The sequence below is a fragment of the Pungitius pungitius genome, chromosome 3 (genome assembly GCF_949316345.1).
Source record: "Pungitius pungitius chromosome 3, fPunPun2.1, whole genome shotgun sequence".
NCBI lineage: Eukaryota > Metazoa > Chordata > Actinopteri > Perciformes > Gasterosteidae > Pungitius > Pungitius pungitius.
The window spans coordinates 125,001-141,390 of NC_084902.1; the positions used below are offsets into that span (position 1 = coordinate 125,001).

Below are 16,390 nucleotides of genomic sequence, written 5' to 3' on the forward strand. Positions count from 1 at the left end.
GAGCATGGGCTCCACAGACTAAGTTCAAATCGTAATATAGGCAGAGACCCAGAGGATCCTAGGCCAAAAGTCGGAGAATAAGGAGCATGGGCTAAGTTCAAATCGTAATATAGGCAGAGACCCAGAGGATCCTGGGCATAAATTCGGAGAATAAGGAGCATGGGCTCCACAGACTAAGTTCAAATCGTAATATAGGCAGAGACCCAGAGGATCCTAGGCCAAAAGTCGGAGAATAAGGAGCATGGGCTAAGTTCAAATCGTAATATAGGCAGAGACCCAGAGGATCCTGGGCATAAATTCGGAGAATAAGGAGCATGGGCTCCACAGACTAAGTTCAAATCGTAATATAGGCAGAGACCCAGAGGATCCTAGGCCAAAAGTCGGAGAATAAGGAGCATGGGCTAAGTTCAAATCGTAATATAGGCAGAGACCCAGAGGATCCTAGGCCAAAAGTCGGAGAATAAGGAGCATGGACTAAGTTAAAATCGTAATATAGGCAGAGACCCAGAGGATCCTAGGCCAAAAGTCGGAGAATAAGGAGCAGGTGCTCCAGAGACTAAGTTAAAATCGTAATATAGGGCAAAAAATCGGGACAATGGGGGCAATTTTCTGGGCTACATTTTTTGCTCCGTCAGAAACTAAGTCAGAATCGTAATATAAGTCCAGAAGCCCAGAGGGTCTCTGGGTCTTTGCTTATTGTTCCGATTTTGGGTGCTTTAAGGCGGACCCCAGGGGCCACCCTGCGCCCATTAAAAAAAACCCTTTGCTTTCGAGTAGAGGCCTCCAGAGCAGGGGCCCGGGCATCACACGGCCCACTGCCCCCCCAACCGAAGCCTTATTGGGTCACATTTAAAGCTTTTTGGGGGTGGCAGGGCTGAAACTTAAAGGAATTGACGGAAGGGCACCACCAGGAGTGGAGCCTGCGGCTTAATTTGAACTCACCAGGCCCGGCTCGGACACGGACATTCGCCGTACATTGGCCTGGGACACGGACCTGACGCTCTGCCATTCGCCGTACATTGGCATGGGACACGGACCTGACGCTCTGCCATTCGCCGTACATTGGCATGGGACACGGACCTGACGCTCTGCCATTCGCCGTACATTGGCCTGGAGCTCCAAGGCTGAGACACAGAGCGGACATTCAGACATTTACCATACACTGCCTGGAGCTCCAAGGCCGAGACACAGAGCGGACATTCAGACATTTACCATACACTGCCTGGAGCTCCAAGGCCGAGACACAGAGCGGACATTCAGACATTTACCATACACTGCCTGGAGCTCCAAGGCCGAGACACAGAGCGGACATTCAGACATTTACCATACAGTGTATTGGCGCATATGAGACAGTCCCATTGCCCGGACATTAGCGCCCTACACCGTTACAAATGACCCATTTTGGGAGTGAAAACCCTAACCCTTACCTGAGAAAAAAACCCTGCAAAAGGAAGAAAAAAAGAGAGACTTACCTGTAAAAGAAAGAAAAGGGTCCAGGGTATGGGCAACTCACGATGAGACGGGAAGATGGGGCCTACAAATGGGTGTTTTTATGGTTTTTTAGTAAAGTTTTTAATTAAGGTGAGACTCGATCGAGAACCTTTTTTAATGTAAAACTTTTAAAACCACTCTTTTTATCTGCAGAAGAGACCTCCCATCGTTTTATTCCGATTTTATGAATGATATCCAAGCTCATGGACGACAAAGGAGACCGTAAGCTTTTGGATGTGCCCGTGCCTCCGGGATTCCCTCGGGACCCATACCGGAATGCCTAGGCTTAGGCATTCCATTTCCCCCTCACCTAACCTGCCAGCGCCATCAAAGCCAGGTCTCCTGTTCCATGAGCTTATCACATTTTTTAGGAATACCCTTCTCAAAGGGCCTTTTTATGTGATTTTAAAGATATTTATTCATTTTATTGGTTTTACTGGAGAGGTCTCTTTTGTAAGATTTTTGTAGGGAACAAAACTCCGAGACTTGTTACGGTCGTTAGGAGATAATTGAAGACACATGTGTGTACCTGCTCAGGTGGGACAATCAAAGATTATCCAATCAGGACGCTGCTTTTAAGCCCCTCCCCCTGACCACTTCCCTTACTTACCTGTCTGTGTTGTCACTTCCACTCCATGTCTCCTCTGAAGAAGGTCGAGTTGGCCGAAACGTTAGGAGTTTTTATTTTGTTTTGAAGAACCTACAGCCTCGCTGCTTTTAACATATGGTTTTTAACTTATGGTCTTTCTATTTTAATCAATTTCTCTGAGAGCCCGATTTTATTACTATTTTAACATCTGTGTTTTAGTACAGATTTTACATCATATTTTTAATAGGAAACTGGGGTTTTAAGCACTGAGCCACCTTGGGAGTGTGGGGTGGCTCTTTTATCCAGCGTGTTTTTTATGAATTTTACGAGTGTGCATGTTTTTGTGTGGTTTAAATAAAAAACAAAAAATACAAAAATTTATAGAAAAACACAAGAAAAATACAAAAAACATTGAAACTGGCCAGTGCTTTTATCTACACCCCGTCCTAATATATGGTGTTTTTATCAGTGTACTTTTATACACTATAGTATCTAGGGCCCTCAGCATAGACAAAGGGATTTTATACATCCGAATCCCTTTGGTTTTTAAGAGAAGTTGATTTTAATCACTCCCATTTAGATTTGTGGCTTAAAGCCCATATCTTTTTAATTTATTCGGCTGACTCTTTTTAAACCACCTTGCCGGCTAGAGTCAGCCGATCAGAAATTACAGCGAGGCTGTCGGTTTTTAGAAAACAATTTATCCCCCCTTCCCCTTGTTTGTCTTGGCCTACGGGTATTTTATCTCCAGCTTTTAAATCTTCCATTTGTACTTACCATCATCCTCAGTGACCCCTTCTCCATGCTCCACCCCGGCTGGGGGGGAGCCAGGGGTCAAAGGTGTTCTCGGCGGAGACCCTATATCAAGAGGAATGGAAGAACAGGGCGGAGATACTTACCTGCCTAAATGAAGAGCGGAACTATTTTTAACCATAAAATACCCTCAAAAATATACTTACCTCTCCGGTGGTTTTAACCCTAAACTTAACCCCCAACCTATAAAAGGTAGAAGAGGGGCTGGGAGAGGTTCACCACCGGAGGGAAGAAAAACTGGAAGAAAACCATTTTTATCATGGGTTTTTATGGGATTTTAGTAAAGTTTTTAATTAAGGCAAACCTCGCAGCAGGACCTTTTTAAATAACTTTTCTTATCCCTGAAAACACCCCCCACAATAAAAACCATACTCACCTGACCTAGGTGGAACCCTAAACACAACCTCTAGGCCTTTCAACGGTAGAAAAGAGGAAAGGGTTCCACCGTGAACAGGTCAGGATGAGCTCCCACATACCCCCACTTACCTGGTACGAGTTGTCCAATAAAAAATCCCACACTTACCTGAGAAAAAAACCCTGCAAAAGGAAGAAAAAAAGAGAGACTTACCTGTAAAAGAAAGAAAAGGGTCCAGGGTATGGGCAACTCACGATGAGACGGGAAGATGGGGCCTACAAATGGGTGTTTTTATGGTTTTTTTAGTAAAGTTTTTAATTAAGGTGAGACTCGATCGAGAACCTTTTTTAATGTAAAACTTTTAAAACCACTCTTTTTATCTGCAGAAGAGACCTCCCATCGTTTTATTCCGATTTTATGAATGATATCCAAGCTCATGGACGACAAAGGAGACCGTAAGCTTTTGGATGTGCCCGTGCCTCCGGGATTCCCTCGGGACCCATACCGGAATGCCTAGGCTTAGGCATTCCATTTCCCCCTCACCTAACCTGCCAGCGCCATCAAAGCCAGGTCTCCTGTTCCATGAGCTTATCACATTTTTTAGGAATACCCTTCTCAAAGGGCCTTTTTATGTGATTTTAAAGATATTTATTCATTTTATTGGTTTTACTGGAGAGGTCTCTTTTGTAAGATTTTTGTAGGGAACAAAACTCCGAGACTTGTTACGGTCGTTAGGAGATAATTGAAGACACATGTGTGTACCTGCTCAGGTGGGACAATCAAAGATTATCCAATCAGGACGCTGCTTTTAAGCCCCTCCCCCTGACCACTTCCCTTACTTACCTGTCTGTGTTGTCACTTCCACTCCATGTCTCCTCTGAAGAAGGTCGAGTTGGCCGAAACGTTAGGAGTTTTTATTTTGTTTTGAAGAACCTACAGCCTCGCTGCTTTTAACATATGGTTTTTAACTTATGGTCTTTCTATTTTAATCAATTTCTCTGAGAGCCCGATTTTATTACTATTTTAACATCTGTGTTTTAGTACAGATTTTACATCATATTTTTAATAGGAAACTGGGGTTTTAAGCACTGAGCCACCTTGGGAGTGTGGGGTGGCTCTTTTATCCAGCGTGTTTTTTATGAATTTTACGAGTGTGCATGTTTTTGTGTGGTTTAAATAAAAAACAAAAAATACAAAAATTTATAGAAAAACACAAGAAAAATACAAAAAACATTGAAACTGGCCAGTGCTTTTATCTACACCCCGTCCTAATATATGGTGTTTTTATCAGTGTACTTTTATACACTATAGTATCTAGGGCCCTCCGCATAGACAAAGGGATTTTATACATCCGAATCCCTTTGGTTTTTAAGAGAAGTTGATTTTAATCACTCCCATTTAGATTTGTGGCTTAAAGCCCATATCTTTTTAATTTATTCGGCTGACTCTTTTTAAACAACCTTGCCGGCTAGAGTCAGCCGATCAGAAATCACAGCGAGGCTGTCGGTTTTTAGAAAACAATTTATCCCCCCTTCCCCTTGTTTGTCTTGGCCTACGGGTATTTTATCTCCAGCTTTTAATCTTCCATTTTTACTTACCATCATCCTCGGTGACCCCTTCTTCATGCTCCACCCCGGCTGGGGGGGAGCCAGGGGTCAAAGGTGTTCTCGGTGGAGACCCTATATCAAGAGGAATGGAAGAACAGGGCGGAGATACTTACCTGCCTAAATGAAGAGCGGAACTATTTTTAACCATAAAATACCCTCAAAAATATACTTACCTCTCCGGTGGTGTTAACCCTAAACTTAACCCCCAACCTATAAAAGGTAGAAGAGGGGCTGGGAGAGGTTCGCCACCGGTGGGAAGAAAAACTGGAAGAAAACCATTTTTATCATGGGTTTTTATGGGATTTTAGTAAAGTTTTTAATTAAGGCAAACCTCGCAGCAGGACCTTTTTAAATAACTTTTCTTATCCCTGAAAACACCCCCCACAATAAAAACCATACTCACCTGACCTAGGTGGAACCCTAAACACAACCTCTAGGCCCTTCAACGGTAGAAAAGAGGAAAGGGTTCCACCGTGAACAGGTCAGGATGAGCTCTCACATACCCCCACTTACCTGGTCCACGAGTTGTCCATTTCCCACACTTACCTGAGAAAAAACCCTGCAAAAGGAAGGAAAAAAAGAGACTTACCTGCAAAAGAGAGAAAAGGGTCCAGGGAATGGACAACTCACAATGAGACGGGGAGATGGGGCCTACAAATGGGTGTTTTTATGGTTTTTTAATAAAGTTTCTAATTAAGGTTAAACTCTATGCAGTACCTTTTTTAACTCTTTTTAAGACGACTTTCCCCTTTTATACAATTTTATGAATATTATCTATCCCCATGTCCAATGGAAATAAGGCCTACATGACCTTTGGGTGATGCCCGTGCATTGGGGAGCCTAGAGCTCCCCACACCGTATATATAATTTTTTTTATATATACATCTTTCCCTCACCTAACCCTAACCCTAACCCTAACCCTTCTGGTTTTGGGAATGCTCCTATTTACTATTGTTAGACAGGTGCTTTGAACGTCTCATGATATGTCATTCACCTTGATATTCTGCCGCGTAGCTGGGCGCATCTATTGGTCAGTTTAACCAGAGGGGGGAAAGGTCACGGCCGCCATCTTAGCCTACGCCCCAGCCGGACCTTCTTTCTTATCGAGGTGACCAGAGCGAAAACAACTGCGCTCAGAATCCATTTTTACAAGTTTATAGCCTGAAGAAGGATATTTAATATCCGAAACGTTGCTAACTTTCAAAACTTGTTCCGTTTTTTTATTTTACTAATAGTTTTTTGTTGTTCGAAAAAATAAAAGGTAAAAAGACAACTTTTTCTTCGCCTTTTTTTCGCGGCTAATGCTACGAGGCGTCATTAGCTAGCGATGTACGGGGATGATCGGGAGGATGAAGGCGAGACGCTAGTGCAACACGGGAGACGCCGTAAGCGCCGCAATGAACGCTTTCCACCGCAGGACCAGCGAGCCCCGCGACAATTCCAGCGGCAACAGCCCCGTTTCCAGCTGGACGCACCGCAACGCTTCCAGCGGCAGCAGCCCTTCTATCCACGCGACTCTTACGCGGACGCTGTCCAGAGACCTCCGGACCGGAGAGACGGGCCGCGGCGGCGCTACGACGACGCCCAAGAAAACAGGTACACGGGACGCCCCGCTAACCGCGGACCCCGTCAAAGACCACCAAAGCCCCCCCGCTTCTTTGCCTCCCGTTTCCAACGCCCCCCCTACAATAACAACAGAATCAATAACTTTAATTACAACAATAACCGCAACCAAAACCAGACCAATGAGGGCGCTCAGAACAGGCCCAGATCTGATGACCCACTTTTCACTGATAAATGCCGTATTCTCCATAAAATCATCAAGGCGGCACATCATTTCACCAACATTGTGCTAACGCACCCGCCGGTTACCATTGCCAGAATGACCCAGCAGCTAACCGCATTCATCAAGCCGGCTATTCCCAACGCAACCACACAGATGCTCATTGACGGCAATGCAAAAAACTGGGAACACACCACTCTGGTCATCCTTCAAAACCACTATGAATCTGTTATTACAGAGGAAATAAAAAATTTGCACAGACTCAATAGCCCAGAGTGGAGCGCCCCCTTTGAGGTGGCGGCGAGCTGGGCCAAAAGGGATTTTGGCCGCAGACTAGGCCCAGACACCCTGAAAGAGGCCAAAGACACGATTGTGGACTGGATGACCGGACTGGCGGAGGATGAGCCACTGCCGCCCCCTGCAGAGACGGTGCCGGCGGCGCCTGTGATCCAGACCAACCCGGTGAGTCATCCCCTGAGGCAACTCAGACCGACAGAACCACCGGACACAGCGGCCACACACACCAACAGGGCCCAGAGACGTCCAGACTCACCTCAGCCCGTCGCAGCAGCAGCACCGGTAGCACCGGCCAGAAGCACGGCGGTGGCCCAAGTCCATGCGGAGCCAGGGGACCTCAGAGCAGTCCGGGGGACGACGCCTCCTCCACCGGCGCCGGCAGAGCATCCACCCAGCACTCCACCACTAATCCAGAACCTCATGGACTCCCCGTTTGAGGTTCATTTCAGCTTGGGCTCCCTCTCCCCCGACTCCCCACAGTCGGCAGGGAACTCACAACAGGTAGTCTTACCCACGCCGTCCTCTCAGCTGCCACAGAGACTTTTCTTTGACAGACCGCAGCGGACACCGGCTACATCGATGTCAGTGGCTGCAGCAGCGGCGGCAGCAGCGACCCCAGCAGCATCATCACCACCAGCGACGTCTCCACCAGCGGCGGCCGCACCAGCAGGAGCGGCTCCCCTAAGACCCGCTGCGTGGTCCTTCGCAACGCGTAATCCGTGTGTGGCCCCTAACACAGACACCGTGCTGGAGCTCTCTCAGCGGAACCTGGAGGAGCTGATGCTACAGGAGGTCAGACCACCGGGGCCCCCAGTGCAACAGAACGTGAGACGCTTACCTTTGACGCCCACCAGCACCAGCAGACTGAAGACGGCGGTGCAGACCCAGCTGACCCAGCCGACCCAGCCGGTGACCACCCCAACTTCCGGCCCGCAGACCCCACCACGACAGGGACCACTACAACCAACTAGACACCAGTCCACCGTGCGGAAAGCACAGGAGTGGAGCCTCCATGTCACCAGGAAGTGGCTCATCGTGGGGGACTCCAATGTGTGCAAACTTCCAGCCCACGACATCGAGCACCTGCAGATTGATGCATTTCCAGGGGGCACTTTCAGGAATGCAGAGCTCCTGATGGAGAAAACGACCTCTGAGGTCACGGTGGAGAAGGTCGTGTTGGCCTTTGGCATCAACAATCGGGTGCAAAAAACCCAGGAAACGGCAATCAAACAACTGCAGAGGGCAATGAGAAGTGTGAAACGTGTTTTCCCATCTGCTGACATTTTTGTGCCGCAGGTCAACTTCTCCGGGGACCTTCCTGGGAAAGAGAAACTACGACTCACACATTTGAACACTGCTATTGCCAGAATGTGTGAGTACATCCCAGCACTGCCAGCAGGTCTCTTCCACACAGGTCCAGATCACATTCACTGGACCCGAGCCACAGCTCACCGTTTATTTGAACATTGGGTCCACTACTTAAACTAATTGTCCCCAAAAACCTGCCTACTCAGGAGGGGGACAAGTTAGTCATCAACCTCACAAAAAACTTTCAACTTAGTGAAGCACAACATACTCTCCTTGGCAGGGGGTTAAATTTCATTCCCACCAAGGGAACTAACAAGCAGATTGTGGAGCAGAGCCGCTTTGACCTACAACAGTATCATAGAAAACTAAAACTGGCGGCCTATTTTGAAAACTCCAAAGAGTTTGAACGACTTCCATTTGTACATAAATCATCCTGGACCCCGCTACAGGCACAAATACCAAACACAATTACTGCTCTAATTCAATCTGACATTCAGTATTTTGACACACACTTCAGGATTCACCACGTGCCGCCTAACCTCAGTAGGGAGGAAGTGCGAGCACTGGATGAACTAGTTAATAACAAACACATCATTATTAAACCAGCAGACAAGGGCAGCGCTATAGTGATCTTGGATAGGGATCAATATTTATGGGAAGGCTACAGACAGCTTAATGACCCCAAATACTACACTAAATTGACCAACCCCATTTATCCAAACACTATCCCAATTGTAAATAAAATCATTCAAACTCTACACGAGAAGAAATTTATTAATCTGAAACAAAAGCATTACTTAATGGGAGATGCTGTACCTAGAGCCAGATTATTTTATATTCTGCCCAAAATACACAAGGACCCTGCCAAGTGGAGTAAACCACACGAGATCCCCCCCGGCAGGCCCATTGTGTCTGACTGCAGTAGTGAAACGTATCACACTGCAGAGTACCTTGACCACTTCCTGAATCCTCTGTCGACCACACACCCGAGCTACATCAAGGACACGTACCACTTTGTAGAGATAATTAAAAGACTCCACATTCCGGACAACTCAATTTTATTCACTATTGACATACACTCACCGGCCACTTTATTAGGTACACCTGTCCAACTGCTCGTTAACACTTAATTTCTAAGCAGCCAATCACATGGCGGCAACTCAGTGCATTTAGGCATGTAGACATTGTCAAGACAATCTCCTGCAGTTCAAACCGAGCATCAGTATGGGGAAGAAAGGTGATTTGAGTGACTTTGAACGTGGCATGATTGTTGGTGCCAGAAGGGCTGGTCTGAGTATTTCAGAAACTGCTAATCTACTGGGATTTTCACGCACAACCATCTCTAGGGTTTACAGAGAATGGTCCGAAAAAGAAAAAACATCCAGTGAGCGGCAGTTCTGTGGGCGGAAATGCCTTGTTGATGCCAGAGGTCAGAGGAGAATGGCCAGACTGGTTCGAGCTGATAGAAGGGCAACAGTGACTCAAATAACCACCCGTTACAACCAAGGTGGGCATAAGAGCATCTCTGAACGCACAGTACGTCCAACTTTGAGGCAGATGGGCTACAGCAGCAGAAGACCACACCGGGTGCCACTCCTTTCAGCTAAGAACAGGAAACTGAGGCTACAATTTGCACAAGCTCATCGAAATTGGACAATAGAAGATTGGAAAAACGTTGCCTGGTCTGATGAGTCTCGATTTCTGCTGCGACATTCGGATGGTAGGGTCAGAATGTGGCGTCTACAACATGAAAGCATGGATCCATCCTGCCTTGTATCAACGGTTCAGGCTGGTGGTGGTGGTGTCATGGTGTGGGGAATATTTTCTTGGCACTCTTTGGGCCCCTTGGTACCAATTGAGCATCGTTGCAACGCCACAGCGCTACCTGAGTATTGTTGCTGACCATGTCCATCCCTTTATGACCACAATGTACCCAACTTCTGATGGCTACTTTCAGCAGGATAAAGCGCCATGTCATAAAGCTGGAATCATCTCAGACTGGTTTCTTGAACATGACAATGAGTTCGCTGTACTCAAATGGCCTCCACAATCACCAGATCTCAATCCAATAGAGCATCTTTGGGATGTGGTGGAACGGGAGATTCGCATCATGGATGTGCAGCCGACAAATCTGCGGCAACTGTGTGATGCCATCATGCCAATATGGACCAAACTCCCTGAGGAATGCTTCCAGCACCTTGTTGAATCTATGCCACGAAGAATTGAGGCAGTTCTGAAGACAAAAGGGGGTCCAACCCGTTACTAGCATGGGGTACCTAATAAAGTGGCCGGTGAGTGTAGACAGTCTTTATACAAATATTGACAAAAATGAAGGCATACAGGCCGTAAAGAATGCATTTCGGAAACACCCCAACAAAAAGCGACCAGAAAAAGAATTGTTACAACTACTGGAAATCAAGCTGACCCAAAATGATTTTGAATTTAATGGGGAATTCTTCCTTCAAATTAAGGGTACAGCGATGGGGAAGAAGTTTGCTCCCGCATACGCTAACATTTTTATGGCTGAGTGGGAGGATTCAGTCCTGAAAATATGTCCCAAAAAACCACTGTATTATTACAGATATTTGGACGACATCTGGGGTGTGTGGCCTCACTCGAGGGAGGATTTCGAAGCGTTTCTGTGCATCCTCAACAACCACAATAAGTCAATTAAAATTAAATCCACCAGCAATTTGACCTCTATTGATTTTTTGGACACCACAACATTTAAAAGTAACACATTTAATGAAACCCACACATTGGACATTAAAGTATTTTTCAAAGAGACGGACACACATGCTCTGCTCTTCAAGACCAGCTTCCACCCAAAACACACATATGCTGGCTTAATCAAATCACAGTTGTTGAGGTTTCACAGAATATGCAGCAGGGAGGAGGATTTTCATGCTGCAGTCAAGGTGCTCTGTCCACTAGAGGGTACTACAGGACCTCTCAGGAAATGCCAGAGGTCGTTCCTACAGAGCAAACTGATCACAGTGGGCTCCAGTCTCCCATTTGTGGTGACCTACTCACCTTCCACGCTGGAATTGGTCAGAGGATGTAGGAGGAGATTCCTCTCGCACACCGCAGGGTCCCCCATCCTCCAGGACCACAGAATTATTCCAGCCTACAGGAGAAACAAAAATCTACAGGACCATCTAGTTAAAGCCAAAATCAAACCTCTGCAGCATATGAGACATAAAATTCAACACAATTATTTTAAACATAGAAAATGGTTCAGGAGCTACAGCACCAGGGAGGTTTTCCTGAACCTGACTAGGGGAAACATCCACTGTAAAAACTGTGTATTTGATAACGTGTGCACAATGTGGCTTGCAATATGTGGGGGAGACGGGGAACTCCATCAGCACCCGCTTTACCCAACATAAATACAACATCACCAAAAGGAAAAAAACAGACACCACTGGTAACACATTTCATTACACATGGGTGGAAAGCTGTCTCAGTTTGTGTGATTGAGTGGAACCCTAGGTGGAGCGCTCCCCAGAGAAGGAGAGCGGAGAGGGTGTGGATCGCCAGATTAAAAACCAGGCATCCTACAGGCCTTAACGAGGACTGAGAGCTGCGGGCTGTGAGGCAGTGCATCGATGGTCCTGTTTACAGGACTATCACAACCCTCTAACCCTAACCCTAATTTGTAATATTAATATTTAGTTATTCAACACAACTAGTCAACGTCAGACACTGAGTGCGTGAAGAGAGCCAGCAGACGGTAAAAAAAACTGATGGGAGAGAGGTCAGTGCGTGAAGTAAAAAAAAATAACTGGTTAGAGCCGACTGAAAAATAAATCTGACAGGCAGAGACGCAACGCGAATCGCACTCTTAAGCCCCACGTTTACCTAAACTCTACTAGTTAAGAACAACAAACCGAAGTAAAAAAATAAAGGCGAAGAAATCGTTTAAATTTATCGGGAAAGACCCGCGAACCTGGTGTGTGAGTGAGCCGAGCGTGACACAGCAACACAAACAGTATGTGTGTAGGGGAGGGGCGCTGTGACTACCAGCCAATCACAGAACGCAGACACAGACAGCTTCCCAATGAGGACTTTTATTCAATCCGAGCACAGATATTGACTCGTATAATACTCGTACTCGGCAAAAGTGCTTTATCCGTACCGGATACTCGTTTCAGCCGAGTATCCGGCTCATCTCTACCGACTACTAGGGACCACTACACAGGTACAAGTAACAACCAAGGAAAGGGCAGGTCTGACCAAGGAGGCAACCGGGGCGACACTGCTAGCGATTCAGGGGCAGGGTTCGGTATCTCCACCGGGCACAAGACCCTAAAGTCCCCGAGCTCGTTCAGGTTTTTTCTGTCCACAACTCCCGAGGAAAACCGCACGAGTCACCACCGCAATGGCTCTGTCCGACGGGTCCCAGAACACCCGGGCATTGGAATCACCACAGGGGATAAGAGGGTCGGGGCAGACTGGTCCGGGGATGGAGGGAGGGAAAATTGGGGGCATACAGGGGATCACCCAGGGATACATTGGTAGAGGCAAGCAGAACTCTCCGAGGGCAGAACCTCTGGTGACCCGGTTAGGGCCACTGCAGCCATCACCAAGAGCCAGGGCCATCGGAGGCAGTAAGGTTGGCAGACTTCTACCTTCCTCCATCCCCCCCAAACTCCTAAATTTCAGCACCACCAGAACAGGAGAAAGAGGACGGATGACTGGTCCTTGGACCCAACCAGACGAATATTGATCTTAGGGGCCTCAAATTTGAGCAACTTACCACCCATTCAGGATAACAGGGTGCAGGTGGACAGCTTCCCGGGAGCCAGAATGGCAGACGCTACTCGCCTTCTGAAATACCACACTAAAACAACCACTACAGCTTGGTTTATCCTGCTCTCGTTTGAGTTATATGATAGAGGCCAGCAGAACCCCAGTCACATTAAAACTTGACCTAGAACATTTGTGGAACGCTGCTAGGGACACTTTCCCCACTGGTCAACTTAGAGATGGAGAGATCGACACCCTGAACGGACTCATTAGGAGACTCCCTAACCACATTCCTGCCCTGGACGGACCTTCCTTTATCACTATCGGCACGGCCCTCTTTCCAGCCTTTCAGAGTCACAAACTCTGATGCGTATACTCGTGAAAAAGACCACAAGTACAAATGGGGGGGGTCGACAAGGAAGTCCATGGGGACAACTAATGGCTGCAAATCAAGTATTTCGGCCGAAATCCAGCCTGTTATGTTGTGGCCAGAGTCCAACGAGTTTTCAAGAACTGGATTTCTCAGTTGGACTAAGGGGGCACTCTTATATGTACATACTCAATAAAGGTTTTATTTGTGACTCCTGAGTAACATCTACTTTTACCCATCATTGATTAAAAACACAGACTACGAAGACTGCCCACGGGTGGTCAGAACCTCTCCTCTTTCCCTAACCCTGATCCGGATGCTGTACACGTCGAGGCCCAGATTCTCCCAGAACAGAGGGTCGCAGAAATGGTTGTGACAACGCCCCCACCACCTGTTGCGGTACCACAGCAGCCCAGAACGTCACAAGTGATACCAAACCTTATGGATTCTCCCATCAAGGTCAATTTTGATTTGGGCACCCTCTCCACCCCAGTCAACAGGGGCACACGCAGCGGTCCCAGCCATTGCCGCAGAGACCACAAAGACTGTTTGTGGCGTCACCAGCGGTGGACCCGCAGCCCAGGGGCTGGGCCCCCCAGTACTGGAAGGCACAAGAGTAGAGCCTCCATGTGTCCAAAAAATGGCTCATCATAGGAGACTTTAATGTGGCAAAACTCACAGAACATGAGAACGTGCATCTGCAGATTGATACGTTTCCAGGCGCCACTTTTAGAAACGCGGAGCTGCTTATGGATAAAATGACCTGTGATGTCACAGTGGAGAAGGTAGTCTTGTCCTTTGGCATCAATAATCGCGTGCAGAAGACGCAAGAGACAGCAATAAAACAGCTGCAGAGAGCTTTGAGCCGTGTAAAGCGTACTTTTCCCTCTGCTAAAATGTTTGTTCCCAAGGTGAACTTTTCCACCAGCCTGCCCAGCAGGGAGAGACTGTGACTCACACACCTGAACTCTGCCATCACAAGGATGTGTGAGTGCATTGCCCGCGAACCTCTTCCGCACAGGTCCAGATAACATGGTCTGAGCCCATGCTTGACCACCAGTACTCCCCACAAGCCTAACAAACTCAGGAGGGGGATAAGTCTGATTAATTTGATTTAGCGGTTTAAATTAACTCACGCTCAATTCACTCTTTTGGGTAGGGGCTTGGGGGTTAACAAACACATGGTGGAGCAGTCGTGGCAGGGTGCCTTCACAAAAAGAGGGGACCTGCAAGTGAGGCTGTCACAATGCTCACACAAAAATTCACTCACAGCCAGCACTTGTCTTAACCTCTTGAAATAAATAACAGTGGTAAAAGTACAGAAGCGGAAAAATAACTGCCGTGTGCTGCCGTGCAATAGAAAACAAAAGTTATTTTTATCTGGCGAGGACCCCCCACGGCCTTGAATCTTTTACCTCCTACCTAAAATCCATAAGGATCCCGAGACCTGGACCATTCCACATGAGATTCCCCCGGGCAGACAGATAGTCTCGATAGACTGCGGGAGTGAGTCTCATCGGATTGCGGCCTACATTGATTCCTTTCTCAATTCCTTGTCACAAAAACACCCAAGCTACATTAAAGACACCTACGATTTTGTTTTTAAAATCCAACAACTTTCGTTTTGTCCGGGTAGCTATGTTTTTTCTATTGATATTGACTCCCTTTATACCAACATCCAAACTACACTGCAAATTTTTGACTAACACTTGTCTTTCTTAAACCCCTCCAGTATTGCAAGAGAGAGTCAAAGATGGTAAGTAGAAGTCAGTACAGTGTCCTTTGTGATATATTGCTGAGAATGGCAGAGTCTTAATTTGGTGTTCTTTCTGCAGGACCAATTAGTTTGTGGGCTGTGCCACTCCAGCTCAGTCAACCTGAAGCAGCACTTCAGGGTCAGCCACATGGTGGCAAACGAGCAGGAGCTCAAGCTCCTGTTGATGTACAGCGGTGGACGGTAAGAATAATTCAAATAGGTTTGTCATATTTATGCAAAGACACCCTGTCTGCCCAGAAGGGGCAGCACGTGGGCAAGGTGGCCACAGGGAGCCTGTACGGTAAGTTTCTTTTTTCAGTTACATTTCCAGTTTGCTATTTCTATCCATTCTCACCTTTGTTCCTTGGGGTTGTTAAAATAATATTAAATGTTAATCAACTGCAGAAAGGATCGCAGCGGACTTTCAGAAATTCCGCCAGGGGGGACGCACTGGGAGGAAGGACCGCAAAAATGCCCGGCATTCCGCGAGCCATGCGTTGCGCTTTTGCGCATACATGGCTTCCGGGCTGCCGGTCGTTAGCGTCCAGGAGGACCTGCGCTTCCTTTCACAAAGAAAAGTTGAGGGCATAAGTATTTTGCATCTGATACTTTCCTTGAGTCAGATTTTATCTCTTGTAACTCTTCACCTTTTCCCACAGATGGACGACCTACCTTGGAAACAAGGGATACGCGCCCACAACTATTAAAAACATCCTAAATAGTGCGGTATTGTTTCTCCGCCATGCGGAAAACGTCCACGGGAGGGCGACCAAGCTGACGGGGAAGCAGTAGAGGCTCCTTGAATATGAGCTGAAAAGGATTTCTGCCGATGTACATAAAGGCCTATGTACGTCGGCAGAAGATTTTGAAAAAGAAAACGGGTAAATGTTTTCAATTTTCTTTCATCATTTCATTTCTTTCATTCCTATCATATAATTAGTCTTCTAAATACATGCATGTCAAACTGTTTTCACAGACAATCGAGCTCTTCCTGAACGCGGCGAGGAAGCGTATCGCGGAGCTGATGGGTAAGTAGACTTCATTATTGAAATTGTATCCCTTCTTCAGTGGATTGCATTCATAACTGTATTTTTCCTGTCTATATCTTGTAATCCTTTATAGAACAACTTCCGAATGACGGGCCCGAGCATTCGCTCCTGCCGGGATACGTGCTGGGATTCCTCGCCGTCCTCACCGGCCATCGCTCCGTCGCCATCGTGAATATGACGGCGGCCCAGGTCCTGGCGGCGGAGCGGTCAAAGGATAGTCAAA

The 16,390-nt window shown here is 47.1% G+C and overlaps 1 long non-coding RNA gene across 1 annotated transcript; it reads left to right on the forward strand.

Moving 5' to 3' along the window:
* Positions 1-15,539: 15,539 nt before the first annotated feature.
* Positions 15,540-16,390, forward strand: LOC119216871 (uncharacterized). The gene is made up of 4 exons (XR_009955900.1): positions 15,540-15,696; positions 15,778-15,999; positions 16,095-16,146; positions 16,241-16,390. It is a non-coding gene; the product is annotated as an uncharacterized LOC119216871 (long non-coding RNA).